The sequence below is a fragment of the Homalodisca vitripennis genome, unplaced genomic scaffold (assembly GCF_021130785.1).
Source record: "Homalodisca vitripennis isolate AUS2020 unplaced genomic scaffold, UT_GWSS_2.1 ScUCBcl_962;HRSCAF=3961, whole genome shotgun sequence".
Classification (NCBI taxonomy): domain Eukaryota; kingdom Metazoa; phylum Arthropoda; class Insecta; order Hemiptera; family Cicadellidae; genus Homalodisca; species Homalodisca vitripennis.
The window spans coordinates 84,394-95,680 of record NW_025777071.1 but is presented as its reverse complement, the minus strand read 5'-3'; the positions used below and the strand labels follow the sequence as shown (position 1 = coordinate 95,680).

The 11,287-nt window shown below is 31.3% G+C and overlaps 1 protein-coding gene across 1 annotated transcript in view; it reads left to right on the top strand.

The window, feature by feature from the left end:
- Positions 1–2,697: 2,697 nt before the first annotated feature.
- The window catches only part of LOC124371118 (ras-associated and pleckstrin homology domains-containing protein 1-like), an 88,143-nt gene continuing 79,553 nt past the window's right edge, over positions 2,698–11,287 (top strand). Inside the window, exon 1 of the mRNA XM_046829431.1 lies at positions 2,698–2,837. The gene's annotated coding sequence lies outside the window, so the exon portion shown is untranslated. The remainder of the gene's footprint in view (positions 2,838–11,287) is intronic.

Here is an 11,287-nt window from a genome sequence, read left to right as displayed (position 1 = left end):
ATCTTCTTGTATTTTTTAAACTTGAATTCACTAACCTCGTTTAACTCTTTCAAGAACTCCTTTATTTATTATAAAGAAAATTTAATTTAAAAATTATCTTATTTGATTTCAATTAGTTTTTCATAACTCAAGTTAGAGAGTATATTATATTTAATAGAAAGCATGTTTTATAATCTATAATGCGAAGTTAGCGCATTATAAATTATAAAACGTAGTTGCGTGTAACTAAAGATAAACAACAACTTATTTTGAATAGACCCAATTCTTTTCAACTTAATATACATTAATCCTTTTCTCTAAATGTACTATATACACTTCATCCATTTAATATATTTTTATTTTAAATGGCAAGAGGGATTATGGAATTACATCTGCCGAGATATAAATTTTTCAGCGCAAATGTTTATGTTTATATTTCAACAACTGAGATAAATAGAAGTGATTTCACTTTATTATACAGCCATTTTGGGCTATTACGTGTATGATTATAAAGATTATTACGGAATAAATCGAGCAGCGAAAGAGTATATTTTAGAAGTTTTAGAATGAATGAAAGAGAATAAAATGAATTTAGTAAATAATTTTTCTTAAATAAAAAGATATTTACTAAATAGTGAATCTCTGTACATATAAATTTTTTCCTTAATAAATGCAGCGGAAAGATGTCATGCTCGTTTTGTAAAAAAGAAATTCTATAAAAAACTATGATAGACATTACAACTCCAATGATTCATTTGAAGAACATACAACTTTACAACAATGAACTGAATTATTTATTGAAGTGGGCTGAATAGAATCAAATTTCAGATCACCCAAATATGTATAATATAGAAAAATTAGGGGAATTTCTAAGTTTTATTTTCTATATTATTCATCGGATAATTTTAAAACTTTACAGAATTGTTAAAGACATTGATAAAAGTATTGATTTTAAATTATACAAAACTTTTTTGAAAAATAGGAATTGATATTAGGAAAAAAAATATTCCAAGGCCACTGGACTGAGGAGTGGAAGGACAATTACACAAAACAAGGATCGAAGTGCTAAGGATTTCTTCTGGTTTGGACCGAAAGAGATGACTTAAAAAAAAACTTTAATATTCAACTGGTCATAAGTACAGAATGTCATCAAAAAAATGTTCAAAAATTTCATCAATAGTTCATGAGATATAAGAGTTTTAAGGTAAGGGATTGATTGGGGTAGATTTTGACAATTTTGTTATTTTCATGGAATTTTAAGAAGAACTCGCTTGTTTTTGATGTCTTACATTTTTTTGATATTTTTTATGAATATTAAGAAATAGGGGATGATTTCACCCTTATGGATTTTAATCATTTGGCTCTAAATGAGGTTTAAAAATGTTCTTGTGGTAAACACGAGAATACAAGTACTAGAAACGTATGTAAATTAAAAAACCGTGATTTTAGCCTCAAAACCTACTGAATTATCTATAATTATTGCGAATGTTTAGCTTAAAAGTTGATAATGTTTCTTAAATAAAAAGATATTTGACTAAATAGACAAACTTTTCAAATTCTTAGTTAAGACATTTTACTTTATAAATGGAGCTACTAAAAGAATTAAATGAGGTTAGTGATTTAAAGTTCAAAGAATATAAAAAAATAATGGAATTGGAAGAAAATAAGAAATATAGAATTTTGAATTTGGAGAAAATTAAAGATAAATTCGGGTTTACAATCATTGCAGAATTGGAAGATTGTAAAGTACACTTGCCGAACAGATTTTTGGATGAAATAAAGATTAAAAGAATTGGAATAATAATTATATATTACACTTGATTATTACTGGAAAGAAGACAATAAAAGATAAATAATGTGTTACAATTAACTTTGTAAAATAAAGATTTTTCATTCAGATTTGACTAAGTTTCCAATAGACAGCTTAAGAAAGTAGAAGCAGCTATAAATTCGGTTATTTTCATTCGTGATTTCCCATTTGATTTCTCAGATTCATTTATGATACATTGAACAGTATTTTACATTGATTTTCTGTCGCACACAAAAGTGGTCTAGAATTGGCATGTTAATATGTATATATATATATATATATATATATATATATATATATATATATATATAGTATATATATATATATATATATATATATATATATATATATATATATTATATATATATATATATATATATTTAACTTATATTTTATATTACACTTATATAATATTTAAATGCTGACACATTCCAATTTGACAATATTTTCAGTCAAAGATGAAGAAATTAAGTCTATATCAAACGTTTTTATACATATTTATGTGTGTTTGAGGATAAGTAGATAAAAGTAACATACATATATTCATTTTGGACTTGGTTTTACACAAGTCTGTTTATTTAAATTTAAATTGTTGAAAATGCTTATTCCTTCTGATTTTGATTTGTTTTAATCTTAGACTGTAGCTAATAGGTATAATTTTTATTTATGACTGTGGCCTGAGCGCAGCTCTCCAATTTACATCATCTGTGTCAAACTAAATACTCAAAACGTCAAAAAAAATAAAACACTTTTTCGAGTGTGTGTGATGTTGTGGGTTGTGGTGAGTGGTGGTTTTAGTGTGAATTAAGTTACAGACTTTAGAAGGATTACTGTGCAGTCAAAATATAGTAGTTTTGAAAATGTTCAGAATTTAATTTTTCTAAAATTTCACTCTAAAACAGTTTTCTTCTTCACTTGAACTCATGATATACGTCTTGTAATATAAAATCATGCCTGTTGATGACTGCATGTTAAGTTAGAATATAATGAGAAACTGTATCATATTATTTACAAATCTGCTAAGTTTCAATTACATCATTGGGTTGCTGTAAGTATTTTTTGTTTTATAGAATTAAAATATTTTTATTTGAATAGGGTTATAAGGCATTCAAGAATGTTTTGGATCATATTTAGGTGTTTGCTTTATTTTACTACTCCACTACTCTATCAATTCTAATTCATAGCTAAAAAAATTGTAATAATGTAATGACTGTCCACTTTTGGAATGCTCTCCCATATGATATTTTGAAGTACTGGGGCCCTGCATGTTTCTGGGCGAGGATATGAGACTAGCTACTGGGGGACCTGTGGTGGTGACATTGGTTGTGCTGGTGACATGTATTAGGCTAGATCAGACTGAGTTGGAGCATTTGAATGTGTTTTTGCAGACTTCTTTTCTCTTTAGCATTGTTAAGTTGGCTGCAGTTATAATAAGGGTCCACCACCATAATCGAATCAGGGATCCAAATTATCAGTTAGAAATGCTATTGAATTAAAAATTCAAAATTATAATTATTTAAATTAATTATTGGTAGCTGTATTTAATGTATTGTATTACAGTATTGTAAAAAAAATTAATTCAAACATTGAAGTAAAATCATTATTTGTATGGTATTTGAATAATGCTGGTAAGTACAATGGTGATGAACAAGCATTATTTGTGTCAAAAACTGTCAGATGCATTTATTCTTCAAAATAATTAAAAGTAACTAAATGTTAAACTGCTTTATTTTTTTACATTTAAATAAGTACACATAGACCTGGATATATTTTTATTCATAGCCTTAATTAAATTCTTACTTAATTGTTTATAAATACATAGGCCTAGCTGAACTATACTATAATTTTAAATACATGTTTAAACGTAGTTCGGTTCGACATTTTGTTCGTTATTGTTTGGTAGTTTGTGTAATCAGAAATATCAATGTGTAATTGTTTACTTTAGCCACTTTACAATATTTGTTCTGGATTCTTCTTTATTTGAAAGAAAACTGAAATAGCTAAAGTCAATTCAAGATCTAAGAAAAAGATTTCGAGTGGAATATTTAGCCCAACTAAAAAACTGCATGCTGGAAGAACCTAAAGAAGTCCAAAGGTAATTCAAGGTTATTTAAAGAACTCTGGTAGGCTGTAGAAGGGCTGATCTGTCAGCTATTTACCCAGTTCTGTCTTCAAGCCTTGTCCTTATATTCTTCTAATGTTTTCCGGAAGGTGATTGTAAAGCTTGCAGCCAATTTAGATTGGTTATTTTTCATACAGTGTAAGTCTCTGTTTGAGGATTCACAAAGGGTCACAAAAGAGATAGCATGTCTGATATTGTAGTTATGAATGTTGTTGTTGCGTGGAGGTTCTTGTTGGTAAGCATAGTACATAATTACCCCTTGTATGTAACAGACTGATCACTTTCTTGATCTTGAAATGTATAATAGAGTTGCAGCAGGTTCCCAATGGTTGCTAGGTCCACTAGAATCCGTATGGCTAGTTTCTGCAGGATCAATACTCGCGCTCTATTTTGAAGAGAAGTTACAGCCCTTTATCATATTTAAACTGACCATGTTATCTGTGTTTGCAATTTACTTTAGCCAAGCAGCTATAACGATCACAAACCACTTTTATCAATTTCGTAAAATAGTATGTTTTTATTTCCCGGAAAGAATTTTTTGGTGATCATGATCCATAATTGCACAATATCTAATTGGTTTAAAAATTTTAGGTTGTATCTTGAATAGTCCAACAATCTAGCAGACAGAATGAATCAGTGTTTCTGGGTGGGTAAGGATAACAATCCAAGGAGGAGTAGAAAGGATCTGGAGGGGATAAACAACACCAACAAAGTTGAAGAAAATTTAGAGGTCTGAGCATTTTTGCAATAGTTTCCTCTGTGACAGCCAGGCTGCTCTAAAGACACTTGACGCCTGTTCATTTAACTCAAAAGCAATTTGGGAATGCAAGAATGCTCTGGTAGAACTGGCGAAGAAAAACAGAATAACTCTCTGTTGGGTGCCTGGCCATGAGGACATTCATGGAAACGAAAAAGCAGATATCCTTGCCAAAATAGGTATAGAATCCCTTATGGTAGGGCTTGAATCAAGCTGTGGAGTTGCCTTCTGCTACAGCAAAGCTCTCATAAAAGATTTGGAAAAGAGGATTAGATCCAATAACTGGATTAGGGCTTCAGGATAAGGAAAATCAAAAGTGTTTATCTCTCCTTATGCTTAAGTGTGGGCATCTCTCCTAGAACAAAGTAAGAAGGATATAAGATTGATAGTAGGGATGCTGGCAGGACGTGGCTCCCTTAGAAAACATCTGATGAAGGTGGGTCTTAGTCAGACTGATGAATGCAGACTCTGCAGAGAAGCAGAAGAATCAGCGGAACACATAAGGTTACACTGTCCTGCCATATCTAAAGTAGGAAGATATTCCTAGGGGAATATCTTCTCAGCCCAAAGGACATAAAACAGGAGCCCTCAAATTTGATTGGCATCTGTAAAAGTCTCTGACTTTGAGGGCACAAACGTAAGTATGGGTGACGCTAAGGTCCTCTTAGGACTACATGCAGGGACTACCGTCTCTTTCTCCTGGAAGAAAAAAATATCCTATACATTTATTTTTCATATATTAAGTTGAAATTTTGACAAATAGTATGAAGTGGCTAAGTAAATAATTACAATTAATTATTGTAATGGAAAATAATTTTTAAATTATTTGACAAATATCTATAATAGATTATATATATCTACATATATGTAATATGTATCTACATAGATATTCATGTACTATGGTACATGCTAGTGCTCAATTGCAGATTCTGAAGTAAAAAATACATTAATATTCATATACTGTGCAGACGCTAGAGCAGTATTAGTAAGTAGTATTATGGTAGTAATTTTAATACTGCAGCAGTTGCTATAGTACTGTGGTAATAAGGTCTGGATCCCTATGTAAATAAATACATAGATATTCATATACAGTGGAACTTGCTATAGTGTTGTGGTAGTACGTTCCAGACTCCCTAAGTAAATAAGGACATGGATTTTCATATATCATGGGAAGTTGCTGGGTTATTACAAGTCAAATCAACCAATGAAAAAAGTAATTTTGGACCTTGACCTCTCAGATTTCGTTGAATTTTTGTATGGAAGTTGTATCTACCAAGACTAATTAAAATGCCAAATTTTACGTTCTTCGGCCATTTTGGTTTTTTGAGTGAAAATCTTTTAAAAATCCACAAAAAGGCAGTTTTGGTCATGTTTTAATATTTTCTAAATACTGTAGCTTAATGGACTATTGCAGCTGATGTGCTCAAACTTTTTTGCATTCTTTACTATTTCAAATGAATGAACCTTTCTCCTTCTGAACCTTTGTTATTATAAAATTACTAAGATGTGTTACCTGAGAAAAACAATTACTTTTTTCTTATTAAATGGAGCTCTTGAAAGAGTTGAAATGCTATTGGAGAATTTGCAATTAAAGAATACAAGAAATTAGCTACACTAGAAAATAAAGATGTATACAATTAATTGTGAATTTGGAGAAAATAAAAGACAAATTCAGGTTTACAATATTATTGTACACTTACCAAACAGATTTTTGAATGTTTTGGATTAAAAAAAAAGATTAAAGAAATAAAATAAAAGAGATATACACCTAGTTATACCTCTATATATATATATATATATTATATATATATATATATATAATATATATATATATATATAATTTCAATAAACATTGAATCGCAAAAAGTACTTGCTCCGCCGGGAGTCGAACCCGGATCTCTCACTTGCCGGGTTTATATATATATATGTAGAGTGTATTATATTTTACTCCTCAGTCACCCTCAAAAACTTTTTAATCATTTTAATACTCACTTTGTTAGTGTTGTCTTGTGGGATGAATTGAACATACGCAAAGTTGTAATGAAAAACAATGCTAATATTAGAGTAAGTGGTCCATCACCCATCACCAGAGTTAAATTTGTTTCAGTTTGTAACAGTAGATGAAGTAGAAAAAATCATTTCTTAGTTTAAATAACAGTAAACAATGCTAATATTAGAGTAAGTGGTCCATCACCCATCACCAGAGTTAAATTTGTTTCAGTTTGTAACAGTAGATGAAGTAGAAAAAAATCATTCTTAGTTTAAATAACAGTAAACAATGCTAATATTAGAGTAAGTGGTCCATCACCCATCACCAGAGTTAAATTTGTTTCAGTTTGTAACAGTAGATGAAGTAGAAAAAATCATTCTTAGTTTAAATAACAGTAAACAATGCTAATATTAGAGTAAGTGGTCCATCACACATCACCAGAGTTAAATTTGTTTTCAGTTTGTAACAGTAGATGAAGTAGAAAAAATCATTCTTAGTTTAAATAACAGTAAACAATGCTAATATTAGAGTAAGTGGTCCATCACCCATCACCAGAGTTAAATTTGTTTCAGTTTGTAACAGTAGATGAAGTAGAAAAAATCATTCTTAGTTTAAATAACAGTAAACAATGCTAATATTAGAGTAAGTGGTTCCATCACCCATCACCAGAGTTAAATTTGTTTCAGTTTGTAACAGTAGATGAAGTAGAAAAAAATCATTCTTAGTTTAAATAACAGTAAACAATGCTAATATTTAGAGTAAGTGGTCCATCACCCATCACCAGAGTTAAATTTGTTTCAGTTTGTAACAGTAGATGAAGTAGAAAAAATCATTCTTAGTTTAAATAACAGTAAACAATGCTAATATTAGAGTAAGTGGTCCATCACCCATCACCAGAGTTAAATTTGTTTCAGTTTGTAACAGTAGATGAAGTAGAAAAAAATCATTCTTAGTTTAAATAACAGTAAACAATGCTAATATTAGAGTAAGTGGTCCATCACCCATCACCAGAGTTAAATTTGTTTCAGTTTGTAACAGTAGATGAAGTAGAAAAAATCATTCTTAGTTTAAATAACAGTAAACAATGCTAATATTAGAGTAAGTGGTCCATCACACATCACCAGAGTTAAATTTGTTTCAGTTTGTAACAGTAGATGAAGTAGAAAAAATCATTCTTAGTTTAAATAACAGTAAACAATGCTAATATTAGATTAAGTGAGTCCATCACCCATCACCAGAGTTAAATTTGTTTCAGTTTGTAACAGTAGATGAAGTAGAAAAAATCATTCTTAGTTTAAATAACAGTAAACAATGCTAATATTAGAGTAAGTGGTCCATCACCCATCACCAGAGTTAAATTTGTTTCAGTTTGTAACAGTAGATGAAGTAGAAAAAATCATTCTTAGTTTAAATAACAGTAAACAATGCTAATATTAGAGTAAGTGGTCCATCACCCATCACCAGAGTTAAAATTTGTTTCAGTTTGTAACAGTAGATGGAGTAGAAAAAAATCATTCTTAGTTTAAATAACAGTAAACAATGCTAATATTAGAGTAAGTGGTCCATCACCCATCACCAGAGTTAAATTTGTTTCAGTTTGTAACAGTAGATGAAGTAGAAAAAATCATTCTTAGTTTAAATAACAGTAGGGCATGTGGTTGGGATGGTATTCCTATATCACTATTGAAAGAAAGAAAGAAATACATTTATTTCCAGCCATAAACAACACAGGTAGTAACTAAGCATAGAAATGAGATCCTCGCATTGGTCGTAACCTGTGCGCAAGAATCGAGTCCAGTCAGTCCACATTCAGTTAACTGTGATATATTTAAAATTCAAGTGGAAATAACAAAGCAATATATCTGGCTGCACAGACTGTGGCTCTAACTATAGCAAGGTACAAATATGTATTAAAATTATAATCCATTAAGGGCATAAATAGTTTGCCCTGCGTAACTCATTTCCAAATAGCAAACATTCCACGCATGATTGATTTCATAAACAGACACAATCACAAGGTTTACCTAGTACCACCTAATTTGCGAGATACACCCATCCTTTCTATCTCACACATGCCAACACACACCCAAGCGCGAGCACACGCACGCAAACAGGCACACACATCCACGCACAAACCGAGATACGTAAGTACCCCGGCATTTAGGTTGCCCTGTAAGTGGACTTAAAGAGATTATCTATCCCTGTTCTACCTAATTCTACTAGCCAATTATTAACTATTTTCTTATATGAATAGTAACTGCATGGACCGGGAGTTTTCATTTGGTGGGGTAATTTTGAGAAAACAATACTAGCTATATAATAAGTGTCTATAAAATTTATAGATTTATTGATTCTTGGTGTTGTAATACCCGAGTTAATCTGTGTTCTTGTAACGTAAGGGTGGTTAGTTTTTTTTGAAAATATTTTCTAGATTTTTAAAAATATATAAAGATAATTGTTCTTGCATATAACTGAGTTATATTAGAAACCTTGAACTAATTAAATAATAATTCAGATGAGTAACTAGTTGGTTTTTGTAATGCCGCTTTCATAATGGCTTTCTGTGAAGTATGTAATGGTAGAAGAATAGTTGTATATGCTCCGCCCCAAGCAATGATACCAAATTGTAATAATGATTGTACATATGCGTGATAAACTGTTTTCATCAAAGCTGGCGTTAATATTTTATGAAGAACGAAAAATATATAAATAAACTTTCTCATTCTGTTCTTTAACAATTGCACATGAGCTGTCCACTTAAGTCTACTATCAAATATGACACAGAGGTACTTGTAATCTGACACTCTTTCAACAGTTTCGCAGCCACAATCATTCTGGCCTGCACAAGTATGGAGTTTCAGAGTAAGGTTCACAGGATCTCCGTCAGCTCTCAGTGATATTGCCATACATTTGGTTTTATGTAAATTTACTGTGAGCTGATTTTGGTCAAACCATTGCTTGACAGTACGCAGCCCCCGCTCCGCCGCTCCATATGCTTCCCCCAGCTGGATCCCTCGAACAACAAGGCTGTGTCATCTGCATATAGAAAGATCTGGCCACCTAGAAGGTTAATTTTATCAAAATTGTTTATATAAATTAGAAACAAAAGTGGTCTTAATGTACTACCTTGAATAACACCATATTCGACCTGTTTTGTTAAACTATGACTGCCTAAAATTGAGACAACCTGATATCTCTCGCTTAGATAATTTTTAAACCATTCCAACACCTCTAACACCTATACAAACTAGTTTTTTTACTAGTAACTCTATTGACTGTGTCAAAAGATTTGGCTAGATCTATGAAAACTATTAGTACTTTCTTATTACGCCCAACTGGATCATGAGTTTCTTTTGTAAATGAAAATAAGTTATCGTTCAGGTTTTTATCATTCCGAAAGCCAAATTGGTTTCCATACAAAAATCCATGATTAATACCGTAATTTTGAAAATTGTTTTCTAACACACTTTTCTAAAATCTTGGCGAGGACACTTGCAAGAGTGATAGGCCTGAAACTAATGCAATGAATTTTCGGACCTCCTTTGTATATAGGGATGATTTTTCCACTTTTAAACGCGATCGGATAAATACCTTGTCTAAAACTATTTATTACATGTGAAAGTGAAAATTTAAGAACTTGGATATTTTCTTTTATAGACCAAACTGGTAGGTCGTCCAGCCCGGGGACAGACTCACCTCGCATGTCTTGTACTACTTTTACAATATCCTGCTAAGTGACGGGTTCCAGCTGAAATACAGAGTCCACCCTGTGCATGTCGTTGTCCACTACACACTCGGCCACAGGAGGGACAGCGCCGGCCAGATTAGCTCCCACTCCTACATAATACTCATTAAAAGTATTCGCCACATTGATAATGTCTGAGTTCAAAATATTATTCTTGTTCGATAAAAATTGTTCAATCGGAAAATGGTCTTTTTTAGTCACAGTGCCTGTAATTTCTCCAATGTTTTTCCACAGTAACTTGCTATTGTTTCCCGCTTTACAGATATTCCTCCTGTAGTATTGGCACTTTGCATTTTTAATTGTTTTATTTAAGATATTTCTATAGTTTTTGAAGTTTTTAAGTAGCACTGTATTGAATGGTTCTCTTTTGCAACGTTGACTTAATTTATCTCTAAATCTAATCGATTTGATCTAAACTATTTGTGATCCAAGGCTTAATTTATCGTTCCCTAGCCGAACAAAATTGAGACTTTTTTTAATTTTTCCATTATGGTCTGAAGTATTTCCACAAGAACATTACAACTTGAATTTACGTCATCTAAACCCGTTACTAAGTTCCAATTCTGCTCAGAAATGCATCTACAGACAAAATCTTTATCAAATTTGTCAATATTGTTGTTATTTATATTATTTACAATAGGTACTTCTGTTCAAAGCTTAGTAACGATTAGATAATGATCTGTCATGCGATCTGTGTTCTTTATATCAACAAAAATGTGGTCGATGCAGGTAGATGAATTTGCCGTAACTCTAGTTGGAATATTTATACAACTAACAAAGCCGGTGCCGTACAATACATCAAGATAATGTTGTGATAACAAACTTAGATTTTCCTGCAAAATGCAGCAATTGACGTCACCAATTAGCCAGTGTATTCGGCCCCT